Here is a 26728-nt window from a genome sequence, read left to right as displayed (position 1 = left end):
GACTCATACTTTCGCATTCTTCACATACTTGTTGAACGGATCCTGGGTTTTTTCTGGTTTTGATCACGTAGTAATGAGGTACCACAATGAAACATTCAATGAAACCTGGTCTGGATAAATATTTTAGAGGATATCGCATCTTAGGTCTGGGTTAGGTGTAAGATTTGCCCTCGTCAGGCTCACAGTTTAGCGTTTTTCACATACTTGTTGAACAGATCCTGGGATTTTTCTGGTTTGGATCACGAAGTAGTGTGGTACCACACTGAAACAGTCCATTAAACCTGGTTTCGCTCAATATTTTAGTGGATAACGCATGTTAGCTCTATGTTAGGTCTGGGATTTGCTCTCATCAGGCTCATTCTTTCGCATATTTCTCATACTTGATGGCTACATCCTGGGCGTTTTCTGGATTGCATCACGTAGTAATGAAGTACCACACTCAAACAGTCAATGAAACTTGGTTTCCATCAGTATTTTAGAGGACAACGCAAGTTAGGTCTAGGTAAGGCCTGAGATTTTCACTGATCAGACTCATACTTTCGCATTCTTCACATACTTGTTGAACGGATCCTGGGTTTTTTCTGGTTTTGATCACGTAGTAATGAGGTACCACAATGAAACATTCAATTAAACCTGGTCTTGATAAAAATTTTACAGAATAACGCATGTTAGGTCTGGGTTAGGTCTAGGATTTGCCCTCATCAGGCTCATGCTTTCGCATATTTCTCATACTTCATGGCTAGATCCTGGGCTATTTCTGGATTGGATCACGTAGTAATGTGGTACCACACTGAAACAGTCGATTAAACCTGGTTTCGAACAATATTTTAGAGGATAACGCAAGTTAGGTCTATGTTAGGTCTGGGATTTGCTCTCATCAGGCTCATTCTTTCGCATATTTCTCATACTTGATGGCTACATCCTGGGCGTTTTCTGGATTGCATCACGTAGTAATGAAGTACCACACTGAAACAGTCAATGAAACTTGGTTTCCATCAGTATTTTAGAGGGCAACGCAAGTTAGGTCTAGGTAAGGCCTGAGATTTTCACTGATCAGACTCATACTTTCGCATTCTTCACATACTTGTTGAACGGATCCTGGGTTTTTTCAGGTTTTGATCACGTAGTAATGTGGTACCACACTGAAACATTCAATTAAACCTGGTCTTGATAAATATTTTAGAGGATAACGCATCTTAGGTCTAGGTTAGGTCTAAGATATGCCCTCATCAGGCTCACAGTTTAGCGTTTTTCACATACTTGTTGAACAGATCCTGGGTTTTTTCTGGTTTGGATCACATAGTAATGTGGTACCACACTGAAACAGTCGATTGAACCTGGTTTCGATCAATATTTTAGAGGATAACGCATGTTAGCTCTAGGTTTGCCCTGGGAATTTCACTCATCAGACTCATACTTTCGCATTCTTCACATACTTGATGGCTAGATCCTGGAATTTTTCTGGTTTGGATCACGTAGTAATGTGGTACCACACTGAAACAGTCGATTAAACCTGGTTTCGATCAATATTTTAGAGGATAACGCAAGTTAAGTCTGGGAATGGTCTGGGATTTGACCTCATCAGACTCATACTTTCGCATTCTTCACATACTTGTTGAACGGATCCTGGGTTTTTTCTGGTTTGGATCACGTAGTAATGTGGGACCACACTGAAACAGTCAATTAAACCTGGTTTCGATCAATATTTTAGAGAATAATTCATGTTAGGTCTAGGTTAGGCCTGGGATTTGCTCTCATCAGGCTCATTCTTTCGCATATTTCTCATACTTGATGGCTAGCTCCTGGGCTTTTTCTGGATTGCATCACGTAGTAATGAAGTACAACACTGAAACAGTCAATTAAACCTGGTTTCCATCAATATCTTAGAGGACAACGCAAGTTAGGTCTGGGATATGTCTGGGATTTGCCGTCATCAGGCTCATACTTTCGCGTTTTTCACACACTTGTTGAACAGATCCTGGGTTTTTTCTGGTTTGGATCACGTAGTAGTGTGGTACGACGCTGAAACATTCAATTAAACCTGGTCTGGATCAATATTTTAGAGGATAACGCATGTTAGGTCTAGGTTAGGTCTGGGATTTTCACTCATCAGACTCATACTACCGCATTCTTCACATACTTGTTGAACGGATCCTGGGTTTTTTCTGGTTTGGATCACGTAGTAATGTGGTACCACACTGAAACAGTCGATTAAACCTGGTTTCGATCAATATTTTAGAGAATAATTCATGTTAGGTCTAGGTTAGGCCTGGGATTTGCTCTCATCAGGCTCATTCTTTCGCATATTTCTCATACTTGATGGCTAGCTCCTGGGCTTTTTCTGGATTGCATCACGTAGTAATGAAGTACAACACTGAAACAGTCAATTCAACCTGGTTTCCATCAATATCTTAGAGGACAACGCAAGTTAGGTCTGGGATATGTCTGGGATTTGCCGTCATCAGGCTCATACTTTCGCGTTTTTCACACACTTGTTGAACAGATCCTGGGTTTTTTCTGGTTTGGATCACGTAGTAGTGTGGTACCACGCTGAAACATTCAATTAAACCTGGTCTGGATCAATATTTTAGAGGATAACGCACGTTAGGTCTAGGTTAGGTCTGGGATTTTCACTCATCAGACTCATACTACCGCATTCTTCACATACTTGTTGAACGGATCCTGGGTTTTTTCTGGTTTGGATCACGTAGTAATGTGGTACCACACTGAAACAGTCGATTAAACCTGGTTTCGATCAATATTTTAGGGGATAACGCAAGTTAGGTCTGGGAGAGGTCTGGGATTTGATCTCATCAGACTCATACTTTCGCACACCTCACATACTCCTTGAACAGATCCTAGGTTATTTTCTGGTTTGGATCACATAGTAATGTGGTACCACACTGAAACAGTCGATTAAACCAGGTTTCGATCAATATTTTAGAGGATAACGCATGTTAGGTCTAGGTTAGGACTGGGATTTTCACCCATCAGACTCATACTTTCGCATTCTTCACATACTTGTTGAACGGAACCTGGGTTTTTTCTGGTTTGGATCACGTAGTAATGTGGTACCACACTGAAACAGTCGATTAAACCTGGTTTCGAACAATATTTTAGAGGATAACGCAAGTTAGGTCTGGGATAGGTCTGGGATTTGACCTCATGAGACTCATACTTTCGCACACTTCACATACTCCTTGAACAGATCCTGGGTTATTTTCTGGTTTGGATCACATAGTAATGTGGTACCACACTGAAACAGTCGATTAAACCAGGTTTCGATCAATATTTTAGAGGATAACGCATGTTAGGTCTAGGTTAGGCCTGGGATTTTCACTCATCAGACTCATACTATTGGATTCTTCACATACTTGTTGAACGGATCCTGGGTATTTTCTAGTTTGGATCACGTAGTATCGTGGTACCACACTGAAACATTCAATTAAACCTGGTCTGGATAAATATTTTAGAGGTTAACGCATCTTAGGTCTGGGGTAGGTCTAAGATTTGCCCTCATCAGGCACACAGTTTAGCGTTTTTCACATACTTGTTGAACAGATCCTGGGTTTTTTCTGGTTTGGATCACGAAGTAGTGTGGTACCACACTGAAACATTCAATTAAACCTGGTCTTGATAAATATTTTAGAGGATAACGCAAGTTAGGTCTGGGATAGGTCTAGGATTTGCCCTCATCAGGCTCTTACTTTCGCATATTTCTCATACTTCATGGCTAGATCCTGGGCTATTTCTGGATTGGATCACGTAGTACAGTGGTACCACACTGAAACATTCAATGAAACCTGGTCTGGATAAATATTTTAGAGGTTAACGCATCTTAGGTCTGGGTTAGCTCTAAGATATGCCCTCATCAGGCTCACAGTTTAGCGTTTTTCACATACTTGTTGAACAGATACTGGGTTTTTTCTGGTTTGGATCACGAAGTAGTGTGGTACCACACTGAAACAGTCCATTAAACCTTGTTTCGCTCAATATTTTAGAGGATAACGCATGTTAGGTCTAGGTTAGGTCTGGGATTTGCTCTCATCAGGCACATTCATTCGCATATTTCTCATACTTGATGGCTAGATCCTGGGCTTTTTCTGGATTGCATCACGTAGTAATGTAGTACCACACTGAAACAGTCGATTAAACCAGGTTTCGGTCAATATTTTTGAGGATAACGCATGTTAGGTCTAGGTTAGGCCTGGGATTTTCACTCATCAAAGTCATACTTTCGCATTCTTCACATACTTGTTGAACGGATCCTGGGTTTTTTCTGGTTTGGATCACGTAGTAATGTGGTACCACACTGAAACAGTCGATTAAACCTGGTTTCGAACAATATTTTAGAGGATAACGCAAGTTAGGTCTGGGATAGGTCTGGGATTTGACCTCATGAGACTCATACTTCCGCACACTTCACATACTCTTTGAACAGATCCTGGGTTATTTTCTGGTTTGGATCACATAGTAATGTGGTACCACACTGAAACAGTCGATTAAACCAGGTTTCGATCAATATTTTAGAGGATAACGCATGTTAGGTCTAGGTTAGGCCTGGGATTTTCACTCATCAGACTCATACTATCGCATTCTTCACATACTTGTTGAACGGATCCTGGGTTTTTTCTGGCTTGGATCAAGTAGTAATGTGGTACCACACTGAAACAGTCGATTAAACCTGGTTTCGATCAATATTTTAGAGGATAACGCAAGTTAGGTCTAGGTTAGACCTGGGATTTTCACTCATCAGACTCATACTTTCGCATTCTTCACATACTTGATGGCTAGATCCTGGAATTTTTCTGGTTTGGATCACGTAGTAATGTGGTACCACACTGAAACAGTCGATTAAACCAGGTTTCGATCAATATTTTTGAGGATAACGCATGTTAGGTCTGGGTTAGGCCTGGGATTTGACCTCATCAGACTCATACTTTCGCATTCTTCACATACTTGTTGAACGGAACCTGGGTTTTTTCTGGTTTGGATCACGTAGTAATGTGGGACCACACTGAAACAGTCAATTAAACCTGGTTTCGATCAATATTTTAGAGAATAATTCATGTTAGGTCTAGGTTAGGCCTAGGATTTGCTCTCATCAGGCTCATTCTTTCGCATATTTCTCATACTTGATGGCTAGCTCCTGGGCTTTTTCTGGATTGCATCACGTAGTAATGAAGTACAACACTGAAACAGTCAATTAAACCTGGTTTCCATCAATATCTTAGAGGACAACGCAAGTTCGGTCTGGGATATGTCTGGGATTTGCCCTCATCAGGCTCATACTTTCGCGTTTTTCACACACTTGTTGAACAGATCCTGGGTTTTTTCTGGTTTGGATCACGTAGTAGTGTTGTACCTCGCTGAAACAGTCCATTAAACCTGGTTTGGATCAATATTTCAGAGGATAACGCATGTTAGGTCTAGGTTAGGTCTGGGATTTTCACTCATCAGACTCATACTGTCGCATTCTTCACATACTTGTTGAACGGATCCTGGGTTTTTTCTGGTTTGGATCACGTAGTAATGTGGTACCACACTGGGAACAGTCGATTAAACCTGGTTTCGATCAATATTTTAGAGGATAACGCAAGTTAGGTCTGGGAGAGGTTTGGGATTTGATCTCTTCAGACTCATACTTTCGCACACTTCACATACTCTTTGAACAGATCCTGGGTTATTTTCTGGTTTGGATCACATAGTAATGTGGTACCACACTGAAACAGTCGATTAAACCAGGTTTCGATCAATATTTTAGAGGATAACGCATGTTAGGTCTAGGTTAGGACTGGGATTTTCACCCATCAGACTCATACTTTCGCATTCTTCACATACTTGTTGAACGGATCCTGGGTTTTTTCTGGTTTGGATCACGTAGTAATGAGGTACCACACTGAAACAGTCGATTAAACCTGGTCTGGATAAATATTTTAGAGGTTAACGCATCGTAGGTCTGGGTTAGGTCTAAGATTTGCCCTCATCAGGCTCACAGTGTAGCGTTTTTCACATACGCGTTGAACAGATCCTGGGTTTTTTCTGGTTTGGATCACGAAGTAGTGTGGTACCACACTGAAACAGTCCATTAAACCTGGTTTCGCTCAATATTTTAGAGGATAACGCATGTTAGGTCTAGGTTACGTCTGGGATTTGCTATCATCAGGCTCATTCTTTCGCATATTTCTCATACTTGACGGCTAGATCCTGGGCTTTTTCTGGATTGCATCACGTAGTAATGTAGTACCACACTGAAACAGTCAATGAAACCTGGTTTCCATCAATATTTTAGAGGACAACGCAAGTTAGGTCTAGGTAAGGCCTGAGATTTTCACTGATCAGACTCATACTTTCGCATTCTACACATACTTGTTGAACGGATCCTGGGTTTTTTCTAGTTTGGATCACGTAGTAATGTGGTACCACACTGAAACATTCAATTAAACCTGGTCTTGATAAATATTTTAGAGGATAACGCAAGTTAGGTCTGGGATAGGTCTAGGATTTGCCCTCATCACGCTCTTACTTTCGCATATTTCTCATACTTCATGGCTAGATCCTGGGCTAATTTTGGATTGAATCACGTAGTAAAGTGGTACCACACTGAAACATTCAATGAAACCTGGTCTGGATAAATATTTTAGAGGTTAACGCATCTTAGGTCTGGGTTAGGTGTAAGATATGCCCTCATCAGGCTCACAGTTTAGCGTTTTTCACATACTTGTTGAACAGATCCTGGGATTTTTCTGGTTTGGATCACGAAGTAGTGTGGTACCACACTGAAACAGTCCATTAAACCTGGTTTCGCTCAATATTTTAGAGGATAACGCATGTTAGCTCTATGTTAGGTCTGGGATTTGCTCTCATCAGGCTCATTCTTTCGCATATTTCTCGTACTTGATGGCTACATCCTGGGCGTTTTCTGGATTGCATCACGTAGTAATGTAGTACCACACTGAAACAGTCAATGAAACTTGGTTTCCATCAGTATTTTAGAGGACAACGCAAGTTAGGTCTAGGTAAGGCCTGAGATTTTCACTGATCAGACTCATACTTTCGCATTCTTCACATACTTGTTGAACGGACCCTGGGTTTTTTCTGGTTTGGTTCATGTAGTAATGTGGTACCACACTGAAACATTCAATTAAACCTGGTCTTGATAAATATTATAGAGTATAACGCATGTTAGGTTTGGGTTAGGTCTAGGATTTGCCCTCATCAGGCTCATACTATCGCATATTTCTCATACTTCATGGCTAGATCCTGGGCTGTTTCTAGATTGTATCACGTAGTAATGTGGTACCACGCTGAAACAGTCGATTAAACCTGGTTTCGATCAATATTTTAGAGGATAACGCAAGTTATGTCTGGGATAGGTCTAGGATTTGACCGCATCAGACTCATACTTTCGCATTCTTCACATACTTGTTGAACGGATCCTGGGTTTTTTCTGGTTTGGATCACGTAGTAGTGTGGTACCACGCTGAAACAGTCCATTAAACCTGGTTAGGATCAATATTTTAGAGGATAACGCATGTTAGGTCTAGGTTAGGTCTGGGATTTTCACTCATCAGACTCATTCTATCGCATTCTTCACATACTTGTTGGACGGATCCTGGGTTTTTTCTGGTTTGGATCACGTAGTAATGTGGTACCATACTGAAACAGTCGATTAAACCTGGTTTCGATCAATATTTTAGAGGATAACGCAAGTCAGGTCTGGGAGAGGTCTGGGATTTGACCTCATCAGACTCATAGTTTCGCACACTTCACATACTCCTTGAACAGATCCTGGGTTATTTTCTGGTTTGGATCACATAGTAATGTGGTACCACACTGAAACAGTCGATTAAACCAGGTTTCGATCAATATTTTAGAGGATAACGCATGTTAGGTCTAGGTTAGGCCTGGGATTTTCACCCATCAGACTCATACTTTCGCATTCTTCACATACTTGTTGAACGGATCCTGGGTTTTTTCTGGTTTTGATCACGTAGTAATGAGGTACCACAATGAAACATTCAATGAAACCTGGTCTGGATAAATATTTTAGAGGATATCGCATCTTAGGTCTGGGTTAGGTGTAAGATTTGCCCTCGTCAGGCTCACAGTTTAGCGTTTTTCACATACTTGTTGAACAGATCCTGGGATTTTTCTGGTTTGGATCACGAAGTAGTGTGGTACCACACTGAAACAGTCCATTAAACCTGGTTTCGCTCAATATTTTAGTGGATAACGCATGTTAGCTCTATGTTAGGTCTGGGATTTGCTCTCATCAGGCTCATTCTTTCGCATATTTCTCATACTTGATGGCTACATCCTGGGCGTTTTCTGGATTGCATCACGTAGTAATGAAGTACCACACTCAAACAGTCAATGAAACTTGGTTTCCATCGGTATTTTAGAGGACAACGCAAGTTAGGTCTAGGTAAGGCCTGAGATTTTCACTGATCAGACTCATACTTTCGCATTCTTCACATACTTGTTGAACGGATCCTGGGTTTTTTCTGGTTTTGATCACGTAGTAATGAGGTACCACAATGAAACATTCAATTAAACCTGGTCTTGATAAAAATTTTACAGAATAACGCATGTTAGGTCTGGGTTAGGTCTAGGATTTGCCCTCATCAGGCTCATGCTTTCGCATATTTCTCATACTTCATGGCTAGATCCTGGGCTATTTCTGGATTGGATCACGTAGTAATGTGGTACCACACTGAAACAGTCGATTAAACCTGGTTTCGAACAATATTTTAGAGGATAACGCAAGTTAGGTCTATGTTAGGTCTGGGATTTGCTCTCATCAGGCTCATTCTTTCGCATATTTCTCATACTTGATGGCTACATCCTGGGCGTTTTCTGGATTGCATCACGTAGTAATGAAGTACCACACTGAAACAGTCAATGAAACTTGGTTTCCATCAGTATTTTAGAGGGCAACGCAAGTTAGGTCTAGGTAAGGCCTGAGATTTTCACTGATCAGACTCATACTTTCGCATTCTTCACATACTTGTTGAACGGATCCTGGGTTTTTTCAGGTTTTGATCACGTAGTAATGTGGTACCACACTGAAACATTCAATTAAACCTGGTCTTGATAAATATTTTAGAGGATAACGCATCTTAGGTCTAGGTTAGGTCTAAGATATGCCCTCATCAGGCTCACAGTTTAGCGTTTTTCACATACTTGTTGAACAGATCCTGGGTTTTTTCTGGTTTGGATCACATAGTAATGTGGTACCACACTGAAACAGTCGATTGAACCTGGTTTCGATCAATATTTTAGAGGATAACGCATGTTAGCTCTAGGTTTGCCCTGGGAATTTCACTCATCAGACTCATACTTTCGCATTCTTCACATACTTGATGGCTAGATCCTGGAATTTTTCTGGTTTGGATCACGTAGTAATGTGGTACCACACTGAAACAGTCGATTAAACCTGGTTTCGATCAATATTTTAGAGGATAACGCAAGTTAAGTCTGGGAATGGTCTGGGATTTGACCTCATCAGACTCATACTTTCGCATTCTTCACATACTTGTTGAACGGATCCTGGGTTTTTTCTGGTTTGGATCACGTAGTAATGTGGGACCACACTGAAACAGTCAATTAAACCTGGTTTCGATCAATATTTTAGAGAATAATTCATGTTAGGTCTAGGTTAGGCCTGGGATTTGCTCTCATCAGGCTCATTCTTTCGCATATTTCTCATACTTGATGGCTAGCTCCTGGGCTTTTTCTGGATTGCATCACGTAGTAATGAAGTACAACACTGAAACAGTCAATTAAACCTGGTTTCCATCAATATCTTAGAGGACAACGCAAGTTAGGTCTGGGATATGTCTGGGATTTGCCGTCATCAGGCTCATACTTTCGCGTTTTTCACACACTTGTTGAACAGATCCTGGGTTTTTTCTGGTTTGGATCACGTAGTAGTGTGGTACGACGCTGAAACATTCAATTAAACCTGGTCTGGATCAATATTTTAGAGGATAACGCATGTTAGGTCTAGGTTAGGTCTGGGATTTTCACTCATCAGACTCATACTACCGCATTCTTCACATACTTGTTGAACGGATCCTGGGTTTTTTCTGGTTTGGATCACGTAGTAATGTGGTACCACACTGAAACAGTCGATTAAACCTGGTTTCGATCAATATTTTAGAGAATAATTCATGTTAGGTCTAGGTTAGGCCTGGGATTTGCTCTCATCAGGCTCATTCTTTCGCATATTTCTCATACTTGATGGCTAGCTCCTGGGCTTTTTCTGGATTGCATCACGTAGTAATGAAGTACAACACTGAAACAGTCAATTCAACCTGGTTTCCATCAATATCTTAGAGGACAACGCAAGTTAGGTCTGGGATATGTCTGGGATTTGCCGTCATCAGGCTCATACTTTCGCGTTTTTCACACACTTGTTGAACAGATCCTGGGTTTTTTCTGGTTTGGATCACGTAGTAGTGTGGTACCACGCTGAAACATTCAATTAAACCTGGTCTGGATCAATATTTTAGAGGATAACGCACGTTAGGTCTAGGTTAGGTCTGGGATTTTCACTCATCAGACTCATACTACCGCATTCTTCACATACTTGTTGAACGGATCCTGGGTTTTTTCTGGTTTGGATCACGTAGTAATGTGGTACCACACTGAAACAGTCGATTAAACCTGGTTTCGATCAATATTTTAGGGGATAACGCAAGTTAGGTCTGGGAGAGGTCTGGGATTTGATCTCATCAGACTCATACTTTCGCACACCTCACATACTCCTTGAACAGATCCTAGGTTATTTTCTGGTTTGGATCACATAGTAATGTGGTACCACACTGAAACAGTCGATTAAACCAGGTTTCGATCAATATTTTAGAGGATAACGCATGTTAGGTCTAGGTTAGGACTGGGATTTTCACCCATCAGACTCATACTTTCGCATTCTTCACATACTTGTTGAACGGAACCTGGGTTTTTTCTGGTTTGGATCACGTAGTAATGTGGTACCACACTGAAACAGTCGATTAAACCTGGTTTCGAACAATATTTTAGAGGATAACGCAAGTTAGGTCTGGGATAGGTCTGGGATTTGACCTCATGAGACTCATACTTTCGCACACTTCACATACTCCTTGAACAGATCCTGGGTTATTTTCTGGTTTGGATCACATAGTAATGTGGTACCACACTGAAACAGTCGATTAAACCAGGTTTCGATCAATATTTTAGAGGATAACGCATGTTAGGACTAGGTTAGGCCTGGGATTTTCACTCATCAGACTCATACTATTGGATTCTTCACATACTTGTTGAACGGATCCTGGGTATTTTCTAGTTTGGATCACGTAGTATCGTGGTACCACACTGAAACATTCAATTAAACCTGGTCTGGATAAATATTTTAGAGGTTAACGCATCTTAGGTCTGGGGTAGGTCTAAGATTTGCCCTCATCAGGCACACAGTTTAGCGTTTTTCACATACTTGTTGAACAGATCCTGGGTTTTTTCTGGTTTGGATCACGAAGTAGTGTGGTACCACACTGAAACATTCAATTAAACCTGGTCTTGATAAATATTTTAGAGGATAACGCAAGTTAGGTCTGGGATAGGTCTAGGATTTGCCCTCATCAGGCTCTTACTTTCGCATATTTCTCATACTTCATGGCTAGATCCTGGGCTATTTCTGGATTGGATCACGTAGTACAGTGGTACCACACTGAAACATTCAATGAAACCTGGTCTGGATAAATATTTTAGAGGTTAACGCATCTTAGGTCTGGGTTAGCTCTAAGATATGCCCTCATCAGGCTCACAGTTTAGCGTTTTTCACATACTTGTTGAACAGATACTGGGTTTTTTCTGGTTTGGATCACGAAGTAGTGTGGTACCACACTGAAACAGTCCATTAAACCTTGTTTCGCTCAATATTTTAGAGGATAACGCATGTTAGGTCTAGGTTAGGTCTGGGATTTGCTCTCATCAGGCACATTCATTCGCATATTTCTCATACTTGATGGCTAGATCCTGGGCTTTTTCTGGATTGCATCACGTAGTAATGTAGTACCACACTGAAACAGTCGATTAAACCAGGTTTCGGTCAATATTTTTGAGGATAACGCATGTTAGGTCTAGGTTAGGCCTGGGATTTTCACTCATCAAAGTCATACTTTCGCATTCTTCACATACTTGTTGAACGGATCCTGGGTTTTTTCTGGTTTGGATCACGTAGTAATGTGGTACCACACTGAAACAGTCGATTAAACCTGGTTTCGAACAATATTTTAGAGGATAACGCAAGTTAGGTCTGGGATAGGTCTGGGATTTGACCTCATGAGACTCATACTTCCGCACACTTCACATACTCTTTGAACAGATCCTGGGTTATTTTCTGGTTTGGATCACATAGTAATGTGGTACCACACTGAAACAGTCGATTAAACCAGGTTTCGATCAATATTTTAGAGGATAACGCATGTTAGGTCTAGGTTAGTCCTGGGATTTTCACTCATCAGACTCATACTATCGCATTCTTCACATACTTGTTGAACGGATCCTGGGTTTTTTCTGGCTTGGATCAAGTAGTAATGTGGTACCACACTGAAACAGTCGATTAAACCTGGTTTCGATCAATATTTTAGAGGATAACGCAAGTTAGGTCTAGGTTAGACCTGGGATTTTCACTCATCAGACTCATACTTTCGCATTCTTCACATACTTGATGGCTAGATCCTGGAATTTTTCTGGTTTGGATCACGTAGTAATGTGGTACCACACTGAAACAGTCGATTAAACCAGGTTTCGATCAATATTTTTGAGGATAACGCATGTTAGGTCTGGGTTAGGCCTGGGATTTGACCTCATCAGACTCATACTTTCGCATTCTTCACATACTTGTTGAACGGAACCTGGGTTTTTTCTGGTTTGGATCACGTAGTAATGTGGGACCACACTGAAACAGTCAATTAAACCTGGTTTCGATCAATATTTTAGAGAATAATTCATGTTAGGTCTAGGTTAGGCCTAGGATTTGCTCTCATCAGGCTCATTCTTTCGCATATTTCTCATACTTGATGGCTAGCTCCTGGGCTTTTTCTGGATTGCATCACGTAGTAATGAAGTACAACACTGAAACAGTCAATTAAACCTGGTTTCCATCAATATCTTAGAGGACAACGCAAGTTCGGTCTGGGATATGTCTGGGATTTGCCCTCATCAGGCTCATACTTTCGCGTTTTTCACACACTTGTTGAACAGATCCTGGGTTTTTTCTGGTTTGGATCACGTAGTAGTGTTGTACCTCGCTGAAACAGTCCATTAAACCTGGTTTGGATCAATATTTCAGAGGATAACGCATGTTAGGTCTAGGTTAGGTCTGGGATTTTCACTCATCAGACTCATACTGTCGCATTCTTCACATACTTGTTGAACGGATCCTGGGTTTTTTCTGGTTTGGATCACGTAGTAATGTGGTACCACACTGGGAACAGTCGATTAAACCTGGTTTCGATCAATATTTTAGAGGATAACGCAAGTTAGGTCTGGGAGAGGTTTGGGATTTGATCTCTTCAGACTCATACTTTCGCACACTTCACATACTCTTTGAACAGATCCTGGGTTATTTTCTGGTTTGGATCACATAGTAATGTGGTACCACACTGAAACAGTCGATTAAACCAGGTTTCGATCAATATTTTAGAGGATAACGCATGTTAGGTCTAGGTTAGGACTGGGATTTTCACCCATCAGACTCATACTTTCGCATTCTTCACATACTTGTTGAACGGATCCTGGGTTTTTTCTGGTTTGGATCACGTAGTAATGAGGTACCACACTGAAACAGTCGATTAAACCTGGTCTGGATAAATATTTTAGAGGTTAACGCATCGTAGGTCTGGGTTAGGTCTAAGATTTGCCCTCATCAGGCTCACAGTGTAGCGTTTTTCACATACGCGTTGAACAGATCCTGGGTTTTTTCTGGTTTGGATCACGAAGTAGTGTGGTACCACACTGAAACAGTCCATTAAACCTGGTTTCGCTCAATATTTTAGAGGATAACGCATGTTAGGTCTAGGTTACGTCTGGGATTTGCTATCATCAGGCTCATTCTTTCGCATATTTCTCATACTTGACGGCTAGATCCTGGGCTTTTTCTGGATTGCATCACGTAGTAATGTAGTACCACACTGAAACAGTCAATGAAACCTGGTTTCCATCAATATTTTAGAGGACAACGCAAGTTAGGTCTAGGTAAGGCCTGAGATTTTCACTGATCAGACTCATACTTTCGCATTCTACACATACTTGTTGAACGGATCCTGGGTTTTTTCTAGTTTGGATCACGTAGTAATGTGGTACCACACTGAAACATTCAATTAAACCTGGTCTTGATAAATATTTTAGAGGATAACGCAAGTTAGGTCTGGGATAGGTCTAGGATTTGCCCTCATCACGCTCTTACTTTCGCATATTTCTCATACTTCATGGCTAGATCCTGGGCTAATTTTGGATTGAATCACGTAGTAAAGTGGTACCACACTGAAACATTCAATGAAACCTGGTCTGGATAAATATTTTAGAGGTTAACGCATCTTAGGTCTGGGTTAGGTGTAAGATATGCCCTCATCAGGCTCACAGTTTAGCGTTTTTCACATACTTGTTGAACAGATCCTGGGATTTTTCTGGTTTGGATCACGAAGTAGTGTGGTACCACACTGAAACAGTCCATTAAACCTGGTTTCGCTCAATATTTTAGAGGATAACGCATGTTAGCTCTATGTTAGGTCTGGGATTTGCTCTCATCAGGCTCATTCTTTCGCATATTTCTCATACTTGATGGCTACATCCTGGGCGTTTTCTGGATTGCATCACGTAGTAATGTAGTACCACACTGAAACAGTCAATGAAACTTGGTTTCCATCAGTATTTTAGAGGACAACGCAAGTTAGGTCTGGGTTAGGCCTTACCTAGACCTAACTTGCGTTGTCCTCTAAAATATTGATGGAAACCAGGTTTCATTGACTGTTTCAGTGTGGTACTACATTACTACGTGATGCAATCCAGAAAAAGCCCAGGATCTAGCCGTCAAGTATGAGAAATATGCGAAAGAATGAGCCTGATGATAGCAAATCCCAGACGTAACCTAGACCTAACATGCGTTATCCTCTAAAATATTGAGCGAAACCAGGTTTAATGGACTGTTGAACGGACCCTGGGTTTTTTCTGGTTTGGTTCATGTAGTAATGTGGTACCACACTGAAACATTCAATTAAACCTGGTCTTGATAAATATTATAGAGTATAACGCATGTTAGGTTTGGGTTAGGTCTAGGATTTGCCCTCATCAGGCTCATACTATCGCATATTTCTCATACTTCATGGCTAGATCCTGGGCTGTTTCTAGATTGTATCACGTAGTAATGTGGTACCACGCTGAAACAGTCGATTAAACCTGGTTTCGATCAATATTTTAGAGGATAACGCAAGTTATGTCTGGGATAGGTCTAGGATTTGACCGCATCAGACTCATACTTTCGCATTCTTCACATACTTGTTGAACGGATCCTGGGTTTTTTCTGGTTTGGATCACGTAGTAATGTGGGACCACACTGAAGCAGTCAAGCATACCTGGTGTCGATCAATATTTTAGAGAATAATTCATGTTAGGTCTAGGTTAGGCCTGGGATTTGCTCTCATCAGGCTCATTCTTTCGCATATTTCTCATACTTGATGGCTAGCTGCTGGGCTTTTTCTGGATTGCATCACGTAGTAATGAAGTACAACACTGAAACAGTCAATTAAACCTGGTTTCCATCAATATCTTAGAGGACAACGCAAGTTAGGTCTGGGATATGTCTGGGATTTGCCCTCATCAGGCTCATACTTTCGCGTTTTTCACACACTTGTTGAACAGATCCTGGGTTTTTTCTGGTTTGGATCACGTAGTAGTGTGGAACCACGCTGAAACAGTCCATTAAACCTGGTTTGGATCAATATTTTTGAGGATAACGCATGTTAGGTCTAGGTTAGGTCTGGGATTTTCACTCATCGGACTCATACTATCGCATTCTTCACATACTTGTTGGACGGATCCTGGGTTTTTTCTGGTTTGGATCACGTAGTAATGTGGTACCATACTGAAACAGTCGATTAAACCTGGTTTCGATCAATATTTTAGAGGATAACGCAAGTTAGGTCTGGGAGAGGTCTGGGATTTGACCTCATCAGACTCATACTTTCGCACACTTCACATACTCCTTGAACAGATCCTGGGTTATTTTCTGGTTTGGATCACATAGTAATGTGGTACCACACTGAAACCGTCGATTAAACCAGGTATCGATCAATATTTTAGAGGATAACGCATGTTAGGTCTAGGTTAGGCCTGGGATTTTCACCCATCAGACTCATTCTTTCGCATATTTCTCATACATGTTGAACAGATACTGGGTTTTTTCTGGTTTGGATCACGTAGTAATGTGGGACCACACTGAAACAATCAATTAAACCTGATCTTGATAAATATTTTAGAGGATAACGCATGTTAGGTCTGGGTTAGGTCTAGGATTTGCTCTCATCAGGCTCATACTTTCGCATATTTCTCATACTTCATGGCTAGATCCTGGGCTGTTTCTGGATTGTATCACGCAGTAATGTGGTACCACGCTGAAACAGTCAATTAAACCTGGTTTCGATCAATATTTTAGAGGATAACGCAAGTTAGGTCTGGGATAGGTCTAGGATTTGCCCTCATCAGGCTCTTACTTTCGCATATTTCTCATACTTCATGGCTAGATCCTGGTCTATTTCTGGATTGGATCACGTAGTAAAGTGGTACCACACTGAAACATTCAATGAAACCTGGTCTGGATAAATATTTTAGAGGATAACGCATCTTAGGTCTGGGTTAGGTCTAAGATTTGCCCTCATCAGGCTCACAGTTTAGCGTTTTTCACATACTTGTTGAACTGATCCTGGGTTTTTTCTGGTTCGGATCACGAAGTAGTGTGGTACCACACTGAAACAGTCCATTAAACCTGGTTTCGCTCAATATTTTAGAGGATAACGCATGTAAGGTCTAGGTTAGGTCCGGTATTTGCTCTCATCAGGCTCATTCTTTCGCATATTTCTCATACTTGATGGCTAGATCCTGGGCTTTTTCTGGATTGCATCACGTAGTAATGAAGTACAACACCGAAACAGTCAATTAAACCTGGTTTCCATCAATATCTTAGAGGACAACGCAAGTTAGGTCTGGGATATGTCTGGGATTTGCCCTCATCAGGCTCATACTTTCGCGTTTTTCACATACTTGTTGAACGGATCCTGGGTTTTTTCTGGTTTTGATCACGTAGTAATGAGGTAGCACAATGAAACATTCAATTAAACCTGGTCTTGATAAAAATTTTACAGAATAACGCATGTTAGGTCTGGGTTAGGTCTAGGATTTGCCCTCATCAGGCTCATACTTTCGCATATTTCTCATACTTCACGGCTAGATCCTGGGCTTTTTCTGGATTGTATCACGTAGTAATGTGGTACCACGCTGAAACAGTCGATTAAACCTGGTTTCGATCAATATTTTAGAGGATAACGCAAGTTAAGTCTGGGATAGGTCTGGGATTTGACCTCATCAGACTCATACTTTCGCATTCTTCACCAACTTGTTGAACGGATCCTGGGTTTTTTCTGGTTTCGATCAAGTAGTAATGTGGGGCCACACTGAAGCAGTCAAGTAAACCTGGTTTCGATCAATATTTTAGAGAATAATTCATGTTAGGTCTAGGTTAGGTCAGGGATTTGCTCTCATCGGGCTCATTCTTTCGCATATTTCTCATACATGTTGAACAGATACTGGGTTTTTTCTGGTTTGGATCACGTAGTAATGTGGGACCCCACTGAAACAATCAATTAAACCTGATCTTGATAAATATTTTAGAGGATAACGCAAGTTAGGTCTGGGATAGGTCTAGGATTTGCCCTCATCAGGCTCTTACTTTCGCATATTTCTCATACTTCATGGCTAGATCCTGGTCTATTTCTGGATTGGATCACGTAGTAAAGTGGTACCACACTGAAACATTCAATGAAACCTGGTCTGGATAAATATTTTAGAGGATAACGCATCTTAGGTCTGGGTTAGGTCTAAGATTTGCCCTCATCAGGCTCACAGTTTAGCGTTTTTCACATACTTGTTGAACTGATCCTGGGTTTTTTCTGGTTTGGATCACGAAGTAGTGTGGTACCACAATGAAACAGTCCATTAAACCTGGCTTCGCTCAATATTTTAGTGGATAACGCATGTAAGGTCTAGGTTAGGTCCGGTATTTGCTCTCATCAGGCTCATTCTTTCGCATATTTCTCATACTTGATGGCTAGATCCTGGGCTTTTTCTGGATTGCATCACGTAGTAATGAAGTACAACACCGAAACAGTCAATTAAACCTGGTTTCCATCAATATCTTAGAGGACAACGCAAGTTAGGTCTGGGATAGGTCTGGGATTTGCCCTCATCAGGCTCATACTTTCGCGTTTTTCACACACTTGTTGAACAGATCCTGGGTTTTTTCTGGTTTGGATCACGTAGTAGTGTGGTACCACGCTGAAACAGTCCATTAAACCTGGTTTGGATCAATATTTTAGAGGATAACGCATGTTTGGTCTAGGTTAGGACTGGGATTTTCACTCATCAGACTCATACTATCGCATTCTTCACGTACTTGTTGAATGGATCCCGGGTTTCTTCTGGTTTGGATCACGTAGTAATGTGGGACCACACTGAAACAGTCAAGTAAACCTTTTTTCGATCAATATTTTAGTGAATAATTCATGTTAGGTCTAGGATAGGTCTGGGATTTGCTCTCATCAGGCTCATTCTTTCGCATATTTCTCATACATGTTGAACAGATACTGGGTTCTTTCTGGTTTGGATCACGTAGTAATGTGGGACCACACTGAAACAATCAATTAAACCTTTTCTTGATAAATATTTTAGAGGATAACGCATGTTAGGTTTGGGTTAGGTCTAGGATTTGCCCTCATCTGGCTCATACTTTCGCATATTTCTCATACTTCATGGCTAGATCCTGGGCTCTTTCTGGATTGTATCAGGTAGTAAAGTGGTACCACGCTGAAACAGTCAATTAAACCTGGTCTGCATAAATATTTTAGAGGATAACGCATCTTAGGTCTGGGTTAGGTCTAAGATTTGCCCTCATCAGGCGCACAGTTTAGCGTTTTTCACATACTTGTTGAACAGATTCTGGGCTTTTTCTGGTTTGGATCACGAAGTTGTGTGGTACCTCACTGAAACAGTCCATTAAACCTGGTTTCGCTCAATATTTTAGAGGATAACGCATGTTAGGTCTAAGTTAGGTCTGGGATTTGCTCTCATCAGGCTCATTCTTTCGCATATTTCTCATACTTGATGGCTAGATCCTGGGCTTTTTCTGGATTGCATCACGTAGTAATGTAGTACCACACTGAAACAGTCAATGAAACCTGGTTTCCATCAATATTTTAGAGGACAACGCAAGTTAGGTCTAGGTAAGGCCTGAGATTTTCACTGATCAGAGTCATACTTTCGCATTCTTCACATACTTGTTGAACGGATCCTGGGTTTTTTCTGGTTTGGATCACGTAGTAATGTGGGACCACACAGAAACAATCAATTAAACCTGATCTTGATAAATATTTTAGAGGATAACGCATGTTAGGTCTGGGTTAGGTCTAGGATTTGCCCTCATCAGGCTCATACTTTCGCATATTTCTCATACTTCATGGCTAGATCCTGGGCTGTTTCTGGATTGTATCACGTAGTAATGTGGTACCACGCTGAAACAGTCAATTAAACCTGGTTTCGATCAATATTTTAGAGGATAACGCAAGTTAGGTCTGGGATAGGTCTAGGATTTGCCCTCATCAGGCTCATACTTTCGCATATTTCTCATACTACATGGCTAGATCCTGGGCTGTTTCTGGAGTGGATCACGTAGTAAAGTGGTACCACGCTGAAACAGTCAATTAAACCTGGTTTCGATCAATATCTTAGAGGTTAACGCAAGTTACGTCTGGGATAGGTCTAGGATTTGCCCTCATTAGGCTCATACTTTCGCATATTTCTCATACTACATGGCTAGATCCTGGGCTGTTTCTGGTTTGGATCACGAAGTAGTGTGGTACCACACTGATGCAGTCCATTAAACCTGGTTTCGCTCAATATTATAGAGGATAACGCATGTAAGGTCTAGGTTAGGTCTCGGATTTGCTCTCATCAGGCTCATTCTTTCGCATATTTCTCATACTTGATGGCTAGATCCTGGGCTTTATCTGGATTGCATCACGTAGTAAAGTGGTACCACACTGAAACATTCAATGAAACCTGGTTTCGATCAATATTTTAGAGGATAACGCATGTTAGGTCTAGGATAGGCCTGGGATTTTTACTCATCAGACTCATACTTTCGCATTCTTCACATACTTCTTGAACGGATCCTGGGCTTTTTTCTGGATTGGATCATGTTGTAATGTGGTACCACACTGAAACAGTCAATTAAACCTGGTTTCCATCAATATTTTTGAGGATAACGCATGTTCGATCTAGGTTAGGTCTGGGATTTGCTCTCATCAGGCACATTCTTTCGCATATTTCTCAAACTTGATGGTTAGATCCTGGGCTTTATCTGGATTGCATCACGTAGTAATGTGGTACCACACTGAAACTTTCAATTAAACCAGGTCTTGATAACTATTTTAGAAGCTAACGCATGTTAGGTCTGGGTTAGGTCTAGGATTTGCCCTCATCAGGCTCATACTTTCGCATATTTCTCATACTTCATGGCTAGATCCTGGGCTTTTTCTGGATTGCATCACGTAGTAAAGTGGTACCACACTGAAACATTCAATGAAACCTGGTTTCGATCAATATTTTAGAGGATAACGCATGTTAGGTCTAGGTTAGGCCTGGGATTTTCACTCATCAGACTCATACTTTCGCATTCTTCACATAATTGTTGAACGGATCCTGGGTTTTTTCTGGTTTGGATCACGTAGTAATGTGGGACCACACTGAAACATTCAATGAAACCTGGTCTGGATAAATATTTTAGAGGATAACGCATCTTAGGTCTGGGTTAGGTCTAAGATTTGCCCTCATCAGGCTCACAGTTTAGAGTTTTTCACATACTTGTTGAACAGATCCTGGGTTTTTTCTGGTTTGGATCACGAAGTAGTGTGGTACCACACTGAAACAGTCCATTAAACCTGGTTTCGATCAATATTTTAGAGGACAACGCAAGTTAGGTCCGGGATAGGTCTGGGATTTGCCCTCATCAGGATCATACTTTCACATTTTTCACATACTTGTTGAACAGATCCTGGGTTTTTTCTGGTTGGGATCACGTAGTAGTGTGGTACCACACTGACACATTCAATTTAAGCTGGTCTTGATAAATATTCTTGAGGCTAACGCATGTTAGGTCTGAGTTAGGCCTGGGATTTTCACACATCAGTCTCATACTTTCGCATTCTTCACATACTTGTTGAACGGATCCTGGGTTTTTTCTGGTTCCGATCACGCAGTAGTGTGGTACCACACTGAAACAGTCCATTAAACCTGGTTTCGATCAATATTTTAGAGGACAACGCAAGTTAGGTCTGGGATAGGTCTGGGATTTGCCCTCATCAGGCTCATACTTTCGCGTTTTTCACATACATGTTGAACAGACCCTAGGGTTTTTTCTCGTTCGGATAACGTAGCTGTGTGGTACCACACTGAAACAGCCCATTCAACCTGGTTTCGATCAATATTTTAGAGGATAACGCAAGTTAGGTCTAGGTTAGCCATGAGATTTTCACTGATCAGACTCATAGCTTCGCATTCTTCACATACTTGTTGAACGGATCCTGGGTTTTTTCTGGTTTGGTTCACGCAGTAATGTGGTACCACACCGTAACATTCAATTTAATCTGGTCTGGATAAATATTTTAGAGGATATCGCATGTTAGGTCTAGGTTAGGCCTGGGATTTGCCCTAATCAGGGTCATACTTTCGCAGTTTCAACATACATGTTGACCTGATCGAGGGCTTTTTCTACTTTGCATCACGTAGTAAAGTGGTAACACACTGAAACAGCCAATTAAACCTGGTTTCGATCAATATTTTAGAGGATAACGCATGTTAGGTCTGGGATAGGTCTGGGATTTGCTCTCATCAGGCTCATTCTTTCGCATATTTCTCATACTTGATGGCTAGATCCTGGGCTTTTTCTGGATTGCATCACGTAGTAATGAAGTACAACACAGAAACAGTCCATTAAACCTGGTTTCGATCAATATTTTAGAGGATAACGCAAGTTAGGTCTGGGTTAGGTCTGGGATTTGCCCTCATCAGGCTCGTACTTTCGCGTTTTTCACATACTTGTTGAACTGATCCTGGGTTTTTTCTGGTTCGGATCACGTAGTAGTGTGGTACCACACTGAAACAGTCCATTAAACCTGGTTTCGATCAATATTTTAGAGGATAACGCAAGTTAGGTCTGGGTTAGGTCTGGGATTTGCCCTCATCAGACTCATAGCTTCGCATTCTTCACATACTTGTTGAACGGATCCTGGGTTTTTTCTGGTTTGGTTCACGCAGTAATGTGGTACCACACCGTAACATTCAATTTAATCTGGTCTGGATAAATATTTTAGAGGATATCGCATGTTAGGTCTAGGTTAGGCCTGGGATTTGCCCTAATCAGGGTCATACTTTCGCAGTTTTAACATACATGTTGACCTGATCGAGGGCTTTTTCTACTTTGCATCACGTAGTAAAGTGGTAACACACTGAAACAGCCAATTAAACCTGGTTTCGATCAATATTTTAGAGTATAACGCATGTTAGGTCTGGGATAGGTCTGGGATTTGCTCTCATCAGGCTCATTCTTTCGCATATTTCTCATACTTGATGGCTAGATCCTGGGCTTTTTCTGGATTGTATCACGTAGTAATGAAGTACAACACAGAAACAGTCCATTAAACCTGGCTTCGATCAATATTTTAGAGGATAACGCAAGTTAGGTCTGGGTTAGGTCTGGGATTTGCCCTCATCAGGCTCGTACTTTCGCGTTTTTCACATACTTGTTGAACTGATCCTGGGTTTTTTCTGGTTCGGATCACGTAGTAGTGTGGTACCACACTGAAACAGTCCATTAAACCTGGTTTCGATCAATATTTTAGAGGATAACGCAAGTTAGGTCTGGGTTAGGTCTGGGATTTGCCCTCATCAGGCACGTACTTCCGCGTTTTTCACATACCTGTAGAACAGATCCTGGGTTTTTTCTGGATTGGATCACCCAGTAATGTGGTACCACACCGAAACATTCAATTAAACCTGGTCTGGATAAATATTTTAGAGGATATCGCATGTTAGGTCTAGGTTAGGCCTGGGATTTGCCCTAATCAGGGTCATACTTTCGCAGTTTTAACATACATGTTGACCTGATCGAGGGTTTTTTCTACTTTGGATACGTAGTAAAGTGGTACCACTACTAAAACAGTCAATTAAACCTGGTTTCGATCATTATTTTAGAGGATAACGCAAGTTAGGTCTGGGATAGGTCTGGGATTAGCCCTCATCAGACTCATACTTTCGCACACTTCACATACTCGTTGACAAGATCCTGGGTTTTTTCTGGTTTGGATCACGTATTAATATGGTACCACACTGAAACAGTCGATTAAACCTGGTTTCGATTAATATTTTTGAGGATAGCGCATGTTAGGTCTGGGATAGGTCTGGGATTTGCCCTCATCAGGCTCATTCTTTCGCAGTTATAACATGCATGTTGACCTGATCGAGGGTTTTTTCTGCTTTGGATCACGTAGTAAAGTGGTACCACACTAAAACAGTCAATTAAACCTGGTTTCGATCAATATTTTAGAGGATAACGAAAGTTATGTCTAGTTTAGGTCTGGGATTAGCCCTTATCAGACTCATACTTTCGCATACTTCACATACTTGTTGAACAGATCCTGGGTTTTTTTCTGGTTTGGATCACGTAGTAATGTGGTACCACACTGAAACTGTCCATTAAACCTGGTTTCGATTAATATTTTTGAGGATAACGCATGTTAGGTCTAGGTTAGGCCGAGGATTTTCACTCATCAGACTCATACTTTCGCATTCTTCACATACTTGTTGAAAGGATCCTGGGTTTTTACTGGTTTGGATCACGTAGTAATGTGGTACCACACTGAAACAGTCAATTAAACCTGGTTTCGATCAATAGTTTAGAGAATAATTCATGTTAGGTCTAGGTTACGTCTGGGATTTGCTCTCATCAGGCTCATTCTTTCGCATATTTCTCATAGTTGATGGCTAGATCCTGGGCTTTTTCTGGATTGCATCACGTAGTAATGTAGTACAACACTGAAACAGTCAATTAAACCTGGTTTCCATCAATATTTTAGAGGACAACGCATGTTAGATCTAGGTTAGGCCTGGGATATGCCCTCATCAGGGTCATACTTTTGCAGTTTTAACATACATGTTGACCTGATCGAGGGTTTTTTCTGCTTTGGATCACGTAGTAAAGTGGTACCACACTGAAGCAGTCCATTAAACCTGGTTTGGATCAATATTTTAGAGGATAACGCATGTTAGGTTTGGGTTAGGTCAAGGATTTGCCCTCATCAGGCTCATACTTTCGCATATTTCTCACACTTCATGGCTAGATCCTGGGCTTTTTCTGGATTGCATCACGTAGTAATGAAGTACAACACTGAAACAGTCAATCTAACCTGGTTTCCATCAATATCTGAGAGGACAACGCAAGTTAGGTCTGGGATAGGTCTGGGATTTGCCCTCATCAGGCTCATACTTTCGCGTTTTTCACATACTTGTTGAACAGATCCTGGGTTTTTTCAGGTTTGGGTCACGTAGTAGTGTGGTACCACACTGAAACAGTCGATTAAACCTGGTTTCGATCAATATTTTTGAGGACAACGCATGTTAGGTCTAGGTTAGGCCGGGGATTTTCACTCATCAGACTCATACTTTCGCATTCTTCACATACTTGTTGAACGGATCCTGTGTTTTTACTGGTTTGGATCACGTAGTAATGTGGTACAACACTGAAACATTCAATTAAACCTGGTCTTGATAAATATTTTAGAGGATAGCGCATGTTAGGTCTGAGTTAGGTCTAGGATTTGCCCCCATCAGGCTCATACTTTCGCATATTTCTCATACTTCATGGCTGGATCCTGGGCTATTTCTGGATTGGATCACCTAGTAATGTGGTACCACACTGAAACAGTCAATTAAACCTGGTTTTGATCAATATTTTAGAGAATAATTCTTGTAAGGTCTAGGTTAGGTCTGGGATTTGCTCTCATCAGGCTCATTCTTTCGCATATTTCTCATACTTGATGGATAGATCCTGGGCTTTTTCTGGATTGCATCACGTAGCAATGAAGTACAACGCTGAAACAGTCAATTAAACCTGGTTTCCATCAATGTCTTAGAGGACAACGCATGTTAGGTCTGGGATAGGTCTGGGATTCGCCCTTATCAGGCTCATACTTTCGCGTTTCTCACATACTTGATGAACTGATTCTGCGTTATTTTCTGGTTTGGATCACATAGTAATGTGGTACCACACTGAAACAGTCGATTAAACCAGGTTTCGATCAATATTTTAGAGAATAATTCATGTTAGGTCTAGGTTAGGTCTGGGATTTGCTCTCATCAGGCTCATTCTTTCGCATATTTCTCATACTTGATGGCTTGATCCTGGGCTTTTTCTGGATTGCATCACGTAGTAATGAAGTACAACACTGAAACAGTCAATTAAACCTGGTTTCTATCAATATTTCAAAGGACAAAGCATGTCAGGTCTAGGTTAGGCCTGGGATTTGCCCTCATCAGGGTCATACTTTCGCAGTTTTAACATACATGTTGACCTGATCGAGGGTTTTTTCTGCTTTGAATCACGTAGTAAAGTGGTACCACACTGAAGCAGTCCATTAAACTTGGTTTGGATGAATATTTTAGAGGATAACGCATGTTAGGTTTGGGTTTGGTCTAGGATATGCCCTCATCAGGCTCATACTTTCGCATATTTCTCATACTTCATGGCTTGATCCTGGGCTGTTTCTGGATTGTATCGCGTAGTAATGTGGTACCACGCTGAAACAGTAAATTAAACCTGGTTTCGATCAATATTTTAGAGGATAACGCAAGTTAGGTCTGGGATAGGTCTGGGATTCGCCCTCATCAGGCTCATACTTTCGCGTTTTTCACATACTTGTTGAACTGATCCTGCGTTATTTTCTGGTTTGGATCACATAGTAATGTGGTACCACACTGAAACAGTCGATTAAACCAGGTTTCGATCAATATTTTTGAGGATAACGCATGTTAGGTCTAGGTTAGGCCTGGGATTTTCACTCATCAGACACATACCTTCGCATTCTTCACATACTTGTTGAACGGATCCTGGGTTTTTTCTGGTATGGATCACGTAGTAATGTGGGAACACACTGAAACATTCAATTAAACCTGGTCTTGATAAATATTTTAGAGGATAACGCATGTTAGGTTTCGGTTAGGTCTAGGATTTGCCCTCATCAGGCTCATACTTTCGCATATTTCTCATACTTCATGGCTAGATCCTAGGCTTTTTCTGGATTGCATCACGTAGTAATGAAGTACAACACTGAAACAGTCGATTAAACCAGGTTTCGATGAATAT

The sequence above is a fragment of the Colletes latitarsis genome, unplaced genomic scaffold (genome assembly GCF_051014445.1).
Source record: "Colletes latitarsis isolate SP2378_abdomen unplaced genomic scaffold, iyColLati1 scaffold0006, whole genome shotgun sequence".
In the NCBI taxonomy this organism is placed as follows: Eukaryota; Metazoa; Arthropoda; class Insecta; order Hymenoptera; family Colletidae; genus Colletes; species Colletes latitarsis.
Note: the sequence above shows the minus strand (reverse complement) of the source record.